The sequence below is a fragment of the Zootoca vivipara genome, chromosome Z1 (genome assembly GCF_965207765.1).
Source record: "Zootoca vivipara chromosome Z1, rZooViv2.hap1.1, whole genome shotgun sequence".
In the NCBI taxonomy this organism is placed as follows: domain Eukaryota; kingdom Metazoa; phylum Chordata; class Lepidosauria; order Squamata; family Lacertidae; genus Zootoca; species Zootoca vivipara.
The window spans coordinates 49,052,228-49,067,650 of NC_142583.1; the positions used below are offsets into that span (position 1 = coordinate 49,052,228).

Below are 15,423 nucleotides of genomic sequence, written 5' to 3' on the forward strand. Positions count from 1 at the left end.
TTAACTCCTGCTTTAGATCAGTGGTGTCTAAGCTGTGGCCCTCCCAGTTTTGCTCAGCTACAATTCTCACCATCATGGCCAGGCTTGGTGGGAGTTGGAGTCCAACAATATGTGCAGGGTTACAGGTTATCCCCCTCTGCCTTAGGCATTTTTAAATGGCACACAGAACCTCTTCTGGTGTTGCTAAGAAAGGCTAAGTCACTGCATGAGTAATTCAGCAGAGATGAATGTGCTAGTTCTACTCCCCTTGTCACCATTCTTGTTATCTCCCATGTGTAGAGACAATATTGGGAAGTGGGGAGACCTTTGTACTCCTGGGGGCTCCCCATGCATCTTAGAATCTTGATTTTCAGGGCGCTCCACAAGCGTAGGAGGCCCTCCCTTTCCCCAAAAATCACCTTCCACCACCCGTTGAAAATCTGATGCTTGCTTCATGGCGAGTTAGGTCTTGTATTTATTGTGTGTTGCATTCTCTAGTTCCTTCCACATACAACAAAGCAACACAAATAAGGATAGCATTTGCAGACTTTGTCTTCATGCTATTTCAAAGGTGGGACCAAAGTTTATACATGTGCAACTTTGTACTATTGTGAGCCTTGAAAAACCCTAGACACAGATTCAGTGGAGGGGGGGCTATGCATATTCAAGTTTTATGAGCATTTGCATGAGGACCAGGAAGCAGACCACAAGAACTTCAAGCATGGGTCTCCATATTCTATGCATATTTGCTGCTAAAAGGGATTCTTGCCGAGAGGTTCTGTACGACATCTGTACTTATGGAAAGTTAAGGCCAACATTTTGATAGCAATGCCTGCAATCAATGAACTTTCCTTTCTAAAACATCAATATGTCTCAACATGCAATTTAATCAATTACAGTGGTACCTTGTGTTACGTATCGTCCCCCTTGCGAACGCTTCAGGTTGCGTGCTCCGCTAACCCCGGAAGTAGATGTCCCTTGTTGCGAACTTTCCCCCGGGATGTGAGCGGAAGTCGTGCTCCGGTGGCGCACGTGGAGTGGAAGACACCATTAGCAAACACCTCATGTTCTGAGCGGTTTCCGGTTACGAACGGACCCTCCGGAACCAATTAAATTTGTAACTGAAGGTACCACTATATTACCATTTTGAAATTAGAATGCCAATACCATAGAGCATGTTTATATCACAATGTGGGAACATCATCTCCATACCTTCAGTTATTATTAAATTATATTATGAGAACAAACTGGAGTAATCACATTCTTTAATATTACATAGCATGAAAGCCTTTTGTGGTTTCTAGGTCTCACTCCTTTTTAAAGCAAGGAGGATTTGTATTGACTTTAGTCAGAAGAAAATGCATCCCATGAAAGGCTTTCATTGTAGATAAAAAAAAGAATGCAACTGAATCCTGAAAAATTAATGTAAATTGTAAAATATACAATGGCATTTTAACAGAAAAAGAGTAACAAAACGTACTCTGTGCAATGTCAAATTGAGCTTTGTGGTTGAAGAGGTAGGTAGGGATGGATGGCTGGATCAGTCTATTTCAGAAGGTTCATTCAGAAGTCCATTTTATACTAGTTTTGCATCAGTGCAATCAGTGCCATTATTATTATTTTTTAAAATGTACAAAAAAATTAAACACATATTTTATCTCAATGTATGCAGTTCTTAAACACACATCTAAATGCATTTTGGTACCTTTTGAGCTGAGAACTGTATGGCAAAATTCAGAGAATTGCAAAATCCAAAGGATAAATGCATTCCAATCGATGAGTTAGTGAATTAAGTCAGTCATCTTAAAAATGCAGACTAAACCTAATTCTCTTCCATCCCTATTAATGATAAGATGTTTCAAAAGAATGGGTAGGGGAGAGAACCACTTCAGTGCTAGATCAATGCAGCCTCATAGACCCAATATATTGTCGTCGTCCCCATATACTGGTAATCCAGGAGGAGGAGGGGCATTTTCATAGGGTAGGAACAGGGAACTTTTTTTCAGCCCCAGGGCAGCATTTCCTCATAAGCAACTTTCTGGGGGTCTGAGTACTGCTGGCAGTTGAAGAGTGGAAGGAGGAATGTTAGTGACTCTTTGCACATTCGGTGAAGGCTCACCCATTTGGGGAAATGGTGCCCTGCCTCTTCAGCCTCAGTTGGCTGTCAACCAGCTTCCACTTGCCTGCCTTCCAACTGGTCCAGGGGGTGTTACTGCTTGTCAACTTCCTCCTCTGTCTCTTTATTTTTCTTTATTCTGTTATTTATTTCTATTCTTTTTCTTTATGTTCCATACAGCAAACAATCCCCATATAACCCCAGACCCTCCAAGTGTCCCAATTTTCCAGGGACAGTCCTAGGTTTACAGAAGCCATCCCAGTTTCAGATTTGATCCTGGAATGTCCTTCTTTTCCTTAGGTGGCCTCTGTTTTCATAGGAGAAATGTTGGAGGATATGGAGTTATGTGACCCCTGAGCCAAGGAGATAAGTAATTATTATTATTATTATTATTATTATTATTATTATTATTACTTCTCGCAGTGAGGGAACCACCCAAAGGCCCTCAGAGCTGGACCTCAGTGTCCGGGCTGAATGATGGGGGTGGAGACGCTCCTTCGGGTATACTGGGCCAAGGTCATTTAGGGTTTTAAAGATCAGCACCAACCCTTTGAATTGTGCTTGGAGATGTACTGGGACCCAATGTAGATCTTTCAGGACCGGTGTTATATGGTCTCGGCGGCCATTCCCAGTCACCAGTCTAGCTGCCGCATTCTGGATTAGTTGTAGTTTCTGAGTCACCTTCAGAGATACCCCACATAGAGTGCATTGCAGTAGTTCAAGCGGGAGATAACCAGAGCATGCACCACTCTGGTGAGACAGTCTGTGGGCAGGTAGGGTCTCAGTCTGCATACCAGATGGGCAGGGTGTAAATATGATGATGATGATGATGATATAGGACATCCCTATTTTCATTGGAGAAATGTTGGCAGGTATATAACCCCACCCCACAAGAAATGTTGCATGCATATACCATGCAAATAATACAGTCAAACATTGAGTTTGTAAGTACAGTCGTTTGGAATTGATAACATCTGTACGTGGATAGCTGGTGGTGAGAGGGCAACACTGTCCTTACTGATGTACTGAATAAACATGTGCCATACAGTTTCAAATTATCTTTCATCTTTGAGTTCCTGGGCACTCTTAAGATTCTTTGCTAGTTTCTCCTTAAGGGCTACTATATTCCATATTCTATCCCACCATACCTCTAGAGTTACGTTAGTGGCTGTTTTCCAATACTGAAATTTTAGGATTAGAAGCATAACCATTTATTCATTTTATGACCAGTTTTTCTTAAAGGAAGATGCCTTCCATATGCATTTGCACTGCATTCTACTCTTTCTGGGTGGTATCCAATGCTGACTTTCTGCTGAAGGAAGGAACACATCAGCAGAACTGGCAGGAAGGCAATTTTGGGTGATTGCCCTCACCCTGCCTACCCCATTCAACAGAATTATTATTATTTTCCCCTGAAAAATTGGGAGCAGATTTGCAGAGTGGGGGTGCTGGGTACATTGCAGCGGGAGTAGAATCCCCCCCAAATTGCCTCCCACTCCCATTCCACCGATGGATTCCTTCCATCAGCAGACCCTTTTGAATTCTGTTTAAGTTGGAGAATTGTTAGAATTAGTTCCATAATTGAAGCATGTGAAATTTTCTGCAGTTTCCCCCCTCTACATTACCAATATGCATCTGCAAATTGATAGGACTCTGGGGGAAAAAGCAATTGCTAAGTGTTTGCAGTGCTTTGTACCTATGATTGCATTCAGATTCTTTCCACCACCACCACCACCACCCCTGCTATGTTTAACCAATGTGCACATGAGTGCCTGCACACTAATAAAACCACACAAAGAATAATATTGGGCCAAATCACATCAAGATTGCTTTCGTTTATCAATAGGCCCATCTGCATCTGCGACACAAAGTGGAGAGGGAAGGGCACACATCAGCTGAAACACATGTGCAGAGTGGAGGATTTACACGCCTCTTTTACTTTGCAAACAAGACCAGGTAATTTGAAACTTCAAAATCCAGGAAGAAATGAATGAAGAGATCTAAGCCATCCTCTCCCCCCCCCTCTCTCTGTGTGTGTTTTAGCATAAATGTTAAACATGTCCAGTTCTAAATGCCAGTTTTCATGACCCCTTGGCATGTAGGTTCTAGACAAAATTATTTAACTGAGGGGCTGGGTCTTGGTCTGCCATACTTCCTCCAGGCCATATTCGGGTGGTAGGGGTTTTGGGGAGGGTTGTATGTCAGTAGTGTGCAGGATAAGAGCCAACTGTAAGTGGGTCACCCAAATCTTTCTCCCTCCCTCTATATCTCCACCGTTTCTCTCTCTTTCTGCAGCCCATTCTCTTCCTTCCCTTCCCTTCCTTTCTTTCTTCCTTCGCCTACTCCATTCCCTCTCCCCAACCTCATTCTCTCCCTTTGCTACCACATCTTCTCCTGTTTCCTCTCCCTCTTTCCTACCTCCATGAAATTTATCTGAAAGGCACATGGAACTCACAGAGACTTGTTTTTAAAGATAACTCGGGACACCTATAGTACCAAGCGCATATATACGTGTGTGTGTGTGTGTGTGTGTGTGAATGTGCTTGGTACTATAGGTTTCATATATATTCTACTGTTCCTCCTGGAAGACAATACTAAAAACGTCAACAGAAATGTTGTGCATTTGTCAGTAATAAAGTACAGGGCCTATAGTTCCCCAAACATTCCTGTAGCAGAGGCAGGCAATAAAATGAAGAACTTTACCACAATTCAGGCAAAATAGGTTTTGTGAAAATAGTGGCTGGCATTTTTGGACATTCTCAGGAAAGAATCTATAGAATACAAAATGGTTAATTAAAAGATGGATTGTTGTCTGATGCAGGTAACTGACCAGCATTCTCAGGGTTCTATCTATAACTTTCCCATTAATGGGAACAAAAACCATTAATGACAAGTAAATTGACAATCTATAGTGTTTATAGATTACAACCTAGCTAACTGCAGAAGTCTGCCATGCGAAATGTATAGGATATCTGAGATACGATGGTGCAAACAGTGCTTTCCCAACCTGGTGCCCTCTAAATGCTTCAGAGTACATCTTCTATAAGTCCAGCCAAGTTGGTGGAAGGTGACATAAACACATATGTTGCTTTCGTCTTGGAGCTAGAACTTTCATTTCTTCTTCTTCTTTGCCCTTAATTGCTTTTTTCTCTTTCCCTTAAACTGAATTTATCTGCCACCTCTTTTTTTTGCCCTGTATATTCTGTAAACAAAAACACAGAAGTGAATAATGCATGTTGATGATTGTGTTTTTCATCTCTTGTTACAAAGTTAGTTTTATCTTGTTGGCCATATTTCAGAAAATCAGTACAAATATTTTACATACACACAAAAAAGTGAGAGGGAAGAAAACTGCTGTAGGAGACAAAAGAGGCAATACTGAGATAAATGGACCAAAAATGATCTGATTCAAGGGGATCATATCAACCTGATGTGGGGTAGTCTCATAACAGCAGGCAACCTTAGGAGTAGGAAAATAAGAAAGCACCCTTAGGTTAGAGTCAATAAAGTGTTAGGGCAAAAAACTGACACTACACATACTCTTCAACCTGGCCTTTGAAACTCAATATATATGTGTGTTCTAGGGCCCACTTTATTCATCTTATTGTAAATTGTTTTAACTGATTTAATATCGTCGTTTTATATAATTTTGTAACCCACCAGGAGACCTTATGTTGGAGAGCAGGTAAGAAATATCATGTTTAGTGGCAACTTAAACTGATGGAATATGTGCAGCTTGAGGATCTAACATATAGAATAAGAGAATAATTAATAATAATAATAATAATAATAATAATAATAATAATAATTTATTATGTATACCCTGCCCATCTGGCTGGGTTTCCCCAGCCACTCTGGGCGGTTTCCAACCGAATATTAAAAACAATACACAATCAAACATTAAAATCTTCCCAAAACAGGGCCACCTTCAGTTGTCTTTTAAAAGTAAAACAGTTGCTTATTGCCTTGACATCTGTTGGGAGGGCGTTCCATAGGGCAGGCGCTACTACCGAGAAGGCCGTCTGCCTGGTTCCCTGTAACCTCACTTCTCGCAGTGAGGGAACCGCCAGAAGGCCCTCACGCTGGACCTCAGTGTCCTGGCTGGACAATGGGGATGGAGACGCTCCTTCAGGTATACAGGACCGAGGCCATTTAGGGCTTTAAAAGTCAGCACCAACATTTTGAATTGTGCTCAGGAACGTACTGGGAGCCAATGAAGATCTTTCAGGACTGGTGTTATATGGTCTCGGCGGCCACTCCAAGTCACCAGTGTAGCTGCCGCATTCTGGATTAATTGCAGTCACCTTCAAAGGTAGCCCTACATAGAGCGCATTGCAGATAGGGTCTTAGCCTGTGTACCAGATGGAGCTGATAAAACAGCTGCCCTGGACACAGAATTGACCTGTGCCTCCATGGATAGCTGCAAGTCCAAAATGACTCCCAGGCTGCGCACCTGGTTCTTCAGGGGCACAGTTACCCCATTCAGGACATGGGAGTACTCCACACCTGCCCGCCTCCTATCCCCCTAAAACAGTATCTTGTCTGTTCAGCCTCAATCTGTCAGCTGCCATCCATCCTCCAACTGCCTCCAGGCACTCACACAGGACCTTCACCAGAGTAGCTGATGCAATCCAGTCAGATGATTGGGGTATACAGTGGTTCCTCAGGTTAAGAACTTGATTTGTTCCGGAGGTCCGTTCTTAACCTGAAACTGTTCTTAACCTGAGGTACCACTTTAGCTAATGGGGCCTCCTGCTGCTGCCGCTGCGCCGCCGCTGCACAATTTCTGTTCTCATCCTGAAGCAAAGTTCTTAACCCGAGGCACTATTTCTGGGTTAGCAGAGTCTATAACCTGAAGTGTCTGTAACCTGAAGTGTCTGTAACCCAGGGTACCACAGTAGTAATTAATAATAATAATAGCTCGTTTGGATCTGAAAGATTTGAAAGGAATACACAGTTTGGATGTCTTTTCTGATGGCAGATTCTCTAAAGTTGGGGTGCTTTGCTTTCCTTTTCAAGATACTTGTAAGATACAGGGAAATATGAGGTAGTACATATTACTAGGCAAGCTGTTTTATGCTGGATTCTTCCAGTATAGCAGGCTATACTGCTAAGGAACAAAGCTTTGGTACAGACTAAGCGTATTGATTTTAGCCTCTAAATTAAAACAAATTTCGGAGGACAAGCTTAACCACTTGGCCAAAGTCCCTCAGTAGGAGCATCTGTGCTGTTGCATTCTATTGATGTTCCATTACATTGAAAGCAGCAGCATGGTGTGTGTCTTGCTACGCATGGCAGAAAGGCAAGAGGAAAATGCCAGGTCTTGGAAACTACCTTTTCACACAAAATTTAAAAATGTTTATACACTTACAGGTTTGCAATGTGTTTGATTTCAGTAGGGGGGGGGTTAAAGTTGAGAGAGAAGAAAGCTTCAAACACATCCCAAAGCCTTGATTTCCCTTGGATACATTTTGCACTGTAAAAAGGCTGCTAATATTAGAGTATTTGTTGTGATTATCATCTCTTTCTCTCTGTCTCTGTCTCTGTCTCTCTCTCTCTCTCACACACACACACACACACAGAGAGAGAGAGAGAGAGAGAGAGAGAGAGAGAACAAGTATTTGTGTTTAGAAGGCCCATTTTAATAACTTTAGAGTCTCAATTCACACATCAGTATTCATCTCCTTCCTCTAAGGAGCTCAACGTGACATGCCTGCTTCTTCTCCTATTTTATCCTCACAACAAACCTATGAGGTAGGATAGGTTGGTTAGACTGAGGGAGTGATTGGCCATAGGGCTTGTAAAAGTTCATATGATTCTCTTTGAGTAACATACATTGATGGATGCTTTGTTTCCACCCAAAACATTCCATTAGAAGGAATACCACAGCCTATTCTTGTTGCACCAGAACTGGACATATGTTGCTTCAGGATTTTCAATTCTGTGAGATTCATATTTGATACTGAGTTTTAATCTGTAAAGTTGCTAGAGAACTAGAGATGCCTTAGGAAATTGGGGAGGGAGAGCAGATTTCCAGAGATCTAGGGCTGATGGGAGCTATATGGAGAAGAAATACAATTTTGTTTTCATTTTAATGAGAAACTACTGAATTCAGGGTTTTTGAACTAATACTTGAACCAAAACACAGTACAGTACGCAATGCAAGTCTTGCAATGCAAGTCTTCAGTGCACATAGATGCATTATATTACTGAAAAGTGTGCTTAAAATGTATATTTTAGTGACAATGACAAAATGTGCATTAGATTGGGGAAATTGCTTGCAAAAATGTATCTGTTATAGAACAGCATTTAAAAATGTATTAAGGTAAAGGCATTTTGTTTTGTTTTTAACTTGTTCTTCTCGTATAATGCCTCCAGTAACATTGTTCTCTAGGTGGCTCACAAAAATAACATGATAAAACACAACTGAAATATCATAAAAGAACAATGCAGTCTAAAAACTTCCAGCAGAGAGAAGAATATACCAACAGGAGAACTAATCAGTAAAACCACATACCAGTATTTCAAAAAGTCCTGGGAGAAACATTCTTCAAAAAGAAGGCACCAGACGAACCTCTTGGGGGTGGGTTGCTTTCCAAAACTGGGGTGTCACCATCAAAAAGCCACTTTCCCAGGCAGCTTCACTTTAGCTGGTGGGGGCAGCCAGAAAAAAATGGTATCTGAAGCCAAACTCAGAGCTTAGGTAGACATATGTAGGAGAAGGTAATACTTCAGATATCCTGCTTTCGAGCTCTTAAAGTATTTTACCTGGCACTGTGTTTGGATGATCAAGTCTTAGCTGAATAAGCTAAGATATGACTGAGCTTCATATACCCACATGCAGTTGCTCCATGACTGCTGAAAGAAGCCAGGAAGCCTGTTCCATCGAAACCAAGAAACTATGCTTAATGGCTTAAATAATGATTGCATCTGTCACTTGCCAACATAAGGGCAATAAGGATTTCCCTGAGATACAACCCTATGCACCTAAGGAAGTTATTTTTGGAAGAAAAGCGCTTCCAGAAAAAGCGCATCACTGAGCCAGATAACAACTGCTGATTTCATTCATTCTTGCACCTGTGATTCAGATCCCCTTTGATAACAATGACAGGTTGGTTTGCTTTCTTGCTTGCTTGCTTGATTTCTAAATAAAAGGACAATGCTATGCAGTTGGGAATGTGGAAGGCATTGGATGCTCCACTTTGATCACTTTGAAAATGCTATCATTGTTCACACATTTTTGGCAGGTCTTTTCATGTCTCCATGATCACCAGAAGGATGGGGAAAGGGACCCGCAAGGAAAATGCAATAAACAACTGATAAGATATTGCACTAGAGGTTAGAGATTACCTTAGATATAGGGTAATACCTAGGATAATTGCTAGATATTTTTAGGATGATTGGCACAGAGGCATCTGTTCTTCAGCCACACAGTTTAAAACAAAGCTGCTGCTGTGCTCTGAGGTGCAATGTTCTGCTCAAAAGGCACAGTGTGTATGGAGTTCGGCTAATATTCACCTGTATGAGATAGGCGGTGAGCAAATGACACAGCAGCCCAAGGGTGATTATTGTTACTAGTCATGTATATAGTACTTCTGAGCACTCTGCTGCATTTCCCACAATGCTTCCTGTTGTCATGGGAACTGAAGCTGAAAGATGGAGGCCTGGTGTTGGCTGTTTAGGACTGGAAGGAACTTGAACCCAAGTTTTCCATATCCAGCTTTATTATTTTTGTCTCCATGTGTGTTGTTTACTGTTCCTGGTGACCTTTAAATTATTAACTGTGACAGTGTGTGATTCTTTACATGTTTGTAAGACATTTTTAACTTTAAACTTTTTTTATTTTTAATTGTATTGTTTTATTATTTTTGCGCTCCTTTGAGAGGGAATGCAGGATATAACTTTAATAAATACCAACAGACACAAGTGATGGAATGAATTATTTCTAATGCTGCATATTTGAGACACTACCTTGTTTTACTTTCTGTGACTGGGATTTGTATGCTGGAATTAGTTTGCTGCTTTTATTGTTCTGTGACTATTATATTTTCATATTTCATATATTTGTTTGTTTGCTTGGTTGCTTATAAGAGTACTAGCTGACCCGGCCACACGTTGCTGTGGGGTTTTTTTTTGGGGGGGGGAGTATTGATGTCATTTGTGTTTTGATTGGTAATGGTTGCATAACTTGGTTTTGGTTAATGTTTGATGTAATATGCTTTTGCGGATGTATGAACTTTGTCCTTGGATTTGTTGTTTTAATTATTTTTGTTTTCTTATGATTGTTTGCTGTGCCTGACTCAGGGTCCTTGTTTCCCAGGAAAGGGGGAGGATGCGTCCATTCCCCCCTGGACTATGTGGTTTTTCCTCCCCTCCCCCATTGTTGTGGCTCATCCCTGTGATTACTCCCATCCTGTAGCGACCCATGAGGTACCCCCTCCCCCCTCCCCCCACCCTGTGGCTCCCCCCACCCTACGTCAGCCCATGACCTATTCGGGCCCCTCCTCCCCCCCATCCCCCACCCAGGGCTCCATTCAGGATAGTATTTAAAGTAGAGTAGAGGCCTAGTTTGTAGGCTGAGGAGCTGAGGCCTAGTCTGTAAAGTGGAGCCGAGGCCTATTCTGTAGGCTGTAAAGTAGAGCCGATGCCTAGTCTGTGAAGTAGATCCAAGGCCTAGTCTGTAGGCTGTAAAGTAGAGCTGAGGCCTAGTCTGTAAAGTAGAGCCGAGGCCTAGTTTGTAGGCTTTAAAGTAGAGGTGAGGCCTAGTCTGTCGGCCTTGGCTTGGGCTAGTATTTAAATGCGAGCCTAGGCCTCCGCCCTGTATCTCCATTCCTTGGCCCCAGCCTGACTCTGTGGGTTGTCTGGTAATGGCCGCCTTGGTGTATTTAAATGCGAGCCGAGGCCTCCGCCCTGTATCTCCATTCCTTGGCCCCGGCCTGACTCTGTGGGTTGTCTGGTAATGGCCGCCTTGGTGGTTTCAGTTGCTCGGTTGATGACGTCATTATTTGGCGCCGCCCTTCAGAGATTCTGCTGGTGACAGTATGCGATCTGCCTTTCTATTGGATGCTGCTGGAGTCTTCAGACCTTCTGCTGGTGATGTCTAATTTGGGCGCCATTTTTTGTGTTTAATCATTATTTTAGGTTTGAAAGGTGTGGGGTTTTTTTGGGGGGGGGGAATTACGCCAGATCCCTCCCTGATGAGCAAGGTACGCTTCGCTCTAATTTGATGCAATTCAGTTCAGTGGTTACGGTGCAAGGGTGTTACCTTCGCGCACGCAGTGTATACATTTAGATAGATAGATAGATGATAGATAGATAGATTTACAAACTCCCAGCTCATAGGGGGAAAGTATCACAGCAGTGTACAATAAAATCGTTGGAACATCATAAAACATATAAAATCCAATATAAAATCCAAAAATGCTGAACAAATGACCAGGACTGAATCAAATTAGTTCCCTAATAATGGTCGATGAAACAAACAAACAAACAAAAAAGGTTTGGTATTATTTGTAAGCAGCCAGATAACACTGTTATTGAGTAGCATTTTATTGTTGTTGGGGGGGGGTGATTTGTACTTTTGATTGAAACAGTCAAAAAGGAGGATATATGAGAAACAAAAACTGCTAATATGTAGCACATACAAAATCTACCAGTACCTACCTTCCTACCTACCTATCCATCCATGATAGATAGATAGATAGATATAGATGGTAGATTAAGTAGGTAGGTACATGATAGAGATAGATAGACTTATACTGAAATTGGGCATGGAATTCAGCATCTTTAAAATTTGGTCCTTCCTTTTAAAAAAACAAAACAAAATAAAACCTTAAAGCTTCTAATCCTTAGGATTCAGAAGATGGACTTGAAAGTGTTTGGGAAGCATCTGGAGAATCTCCATAGCTAAGGAAGGGGCAGTTGATCTAGATCACCAGTGGTCCAGGTGTGGAATTTCTTGGTCCAATAGTGTTTTGCTCTTGCTCATCACAGCAAAATCCTAACCTTTGTTTGTTGGTTGGTTTAATCATTTAGTTGTGTCCGACTCTTCGTGACCGCATGGACCATAGCACGCCAGGCACTCCTGTCTTGCACCGCCTCCCACAGTTTAATCAGACTCATGTTGGTAGCTTCGAGAACACTGTCCAACCATCTCGTCCTCTGTTGTCCCCTTCTCCTAGTGTTCTCCATCTTTCCCAACATCAGGGTCTTTTCCAGGGAGTCTTCTCTTCTCAAATCCGACTGATTTCAATGGGACTTGCTCTTTAGTAAGCAAGCACAGTGGGCAGCAGAATGTATAGTTTAAAAAAATTAAATGTAATGTGCTTTTAATTTATTAGAAACAAGGAAATTGGGGTTTCTCAATCAAAACCTGACTCCCCCCCCCCAGTACAGAAAATACATGAAAAAGGAGCTGCATGCCCACCCCTTGTTTTTTAAACCTACAACCCTTGTGACATTTCTGGGTTAAAATGGTCCTAATACCTTTATGAATTCTGTGCTGGAAGGGTGAGACCTTTGTCTGTCTTATGATTCCTCCCCCCCCCCCCCAATCCTTCATGTCTGTCTTTATGATGGCCGGGAAATCACTCTTCGAACTTTTTTCTTTTCTTTTTTTCATATCTCTGTGATTTTATTTCCACAGCTTGGGCTGCAGATGTCAAAAAGCAGCCAGTGGCATTTCCACTCCTGGATTTAATTTGGCCAGGTTTATAAAGGAGGTGGCCCAACTGTACAATGACAGATTATGCAAATCCTCCAGGAGCAGCTAATCAATCACTAGGGTGTGAGCGGAATGCAGCTGATTCTCTGAATTCGCTTCTGCTGGAATGTGTTTGTGTGTAACCCCACACTATCTGAATGACATCACAACAGCTTCTAGTCCTTGAAAACCTTGAGGATGATTAGCTGAAGGAATTGGCTGCTTCTGCCAATCATAATCCTCCAAAGCCGCCTTTATAGTTCTGTAGACATGAGCGGAGAGGGAGGGAGAAAGAAAGAAAGGAAAGAGCACAGCTAGGAAAGAGGCAGAGCAGCAGCAGCTGGTATTCGGGTGATTAAGTAGTTCTCATTGCCTCTTTGCTGTTCGGTGACTGCTCCCTGGTGTAATTCCTATGTCCGAAAAGGAAGCTGCATTTTAACGGTGTGCTGAACAGAGGTTTGAATCGTTCCAGCTGGCTGCTTATTCCGAAAAGGACTGTGTGTGTATAAATAAAATGTGACTGTTCCAAAGGAATCCAGCGGACAGGGAGCAGAGCAGAAGGAGTGCTCCCGGGATACTATTCAAGCAGTGGGTATGATATTTGCAACAAAAAAGGGACAACTCCTGCCTTGCCGGGAACTGGATGAAGACATCTCAACACCAGACTCTCCTTTCCCCTCATGGACCGTTACTTGAAAATAAATTCTCTTTGGGTAAGTTACTCCGTACTTTGCCTCAGATGAGTTTTGTGTGTATTTACTTGTAAACATATGGTGTGCTTGTGTTACATGTAGAATAACTGTATGTATATCCATAATTCTGTAGTATATATGAAGCCTGGTGGAATGGAGGAAATCGCCAAATAACACCCACTATTCACAAAGTCTATCGTGGGGAAACTGGGGAGCATAAGCAAACAAACCCAATTGCTTTTCAGTCAGGTTTCAAAGCTGAAGTATTCCGATCCACTAGGCACAACTGTGTGTTGATTGTTGATTGATGTCTGTCTCGAGCTTCGAAGGGTAGAATAAGTTAGCTGCAAATTAGAAAACGGTGGGAAATGGGATTGGAGGAACGAAGTTGAGCATCTTAGTCTGGACTTGCACTTCATGCTCTTTGCCCCACACTTTTTGACAGAAGAGACTATTAAAAGCCTGGCAAGAAAGGCAGATCAAAAGGTTATGATTATCTGGGATGATCCTTAAACTGAACCATTTAAAGCTCTTCCCTTGATAACTAATCTGTGAGGAAGGCAGCCCAGGCAAATTTGTTCTGTTCCACTGATTTTGTAGTTGAACAACATCTGTCCGGGACATTTAAGAGAGACTGATTGTTCTGTGTTTGCTTAAGTATGGGAGAAAACAGGGGCCGGGGGCGGGAGTGCCATGAGACTGGAAGAGAAAGTGCCTTCTGCTCTAGAGTTACAGCAAGAAGAACAGGGCATCCTAGCTGCTTTATCTTCTGGCTCCCAGTCACACTGCTGCCAGGAAGAAGTACTCAAAACAGAGCCATTCCTAGAAGTGATTCATACTCTTCACATAAGCCAGAAGTGAAAGCAGCTACAGCCACTTTGTTATATGTTTCCCTTACAACCTGCTTCTGTGCCCCTTAATATACACTGCCTTAGAAGTGTAGAGTCCAAGCTGCCTTAGAAGTGTACAGTCCAGGTAATATTTTATTCCTGGATCCTGTTACTCCTGCAGTCTGCGCCTGTGCATGTTTACTTAGAAGTAAATGTTGAAATGTTGAATGGTGCTTGTTCCCAGGTACGTGGACACAGGACTGCAGCCTTAGAACTGTCCTCTTTCAAAGACTACTTAGGAAGAAATTAATTCACAGCAGAAGATCCTGGACTCTCCAAAAGCTGTACACAGAGGAAACTTTTGAATCCGTAAGACTTGTATTCAAGTCATCTGTTCAGGGCAGTGTGTAAAACTGCCCAGGACCAATATGTTACTTGAAAGCAGTTTCACTGATGTTAATGAAGCTCTGGTAGAGTAATGGGGCTGATATAAGCCAATGTCTCGTGGAAGACAAGGGGAAAGTTTTGCTTGCAATTTTTCTAAATATTGTCAGAGAAACTGTCTATTTCACAAGCTGAGCTCTTACCCTTCGCTCTTTAGGCTTAGGGCTTCTTTGATTATCAGCACATGTGTAATGTCTTATAGTCTCTAGAAAGGCAAGTGTTCACAATCAGTGACAACCTGGCACAGGGTGAGGGCTTTCTATAATGCTACTGAATAGCTCTCCTCTGTCCCATCAGTTTGACAGAATAAAACAAAGCCTGTGAATTAGTTTTAAATATAAATAGCAATGGCTGAGTCACAGACCACTTGCTTGTCATTAACTCTGATTTCCCTCTCTATATACAAATTATATATTTGTATATAAGCTTTCTAAAAGCCCACAATTTCAACTCCAGCAACTTTGATCAGAACTTCATGGGTCTATAAACACTGTGATAACTGCTGGATGGTTTGACCATCGCAAGGCGTCATTGTCATAATTGTCTCAGCGATCAAACTTATCATCATTCTCAGTGGTCATGCCTCACTTCAGAAACGGGGTATTTCCTCCAGTTGCTAACCTTCAAAGTTGACCATACTAGCATACAAGCAAGGCTGCT

General features: G+C 42.1%; 1 protein-coding gene across 2 annotated transcripts in view; it reads left to right on the plus strand.

Annotated features, from left to right (window-relative positions):
• The first annotated feature begins 12,901 nt into the window (after positions 1-12,901).
• The window catches only part of NDST4 (N-deacetylase and N-sulfotransferase 4), a 124,608-nt gene continuing 122,086 nt past the window's right edge, over positions 12,902-15,423 (plus strand). For both annotated transcript variants that reach the window (XR_015947781.1, XM_088660395.1), the window contains exon 1: positions 12,902-13,510. The gene's annotated coding sequence lies outside the window, so the exon portion shown is untranslated. The remainder of the gene's footprint in view (positions 13,511-15,423) is intronic.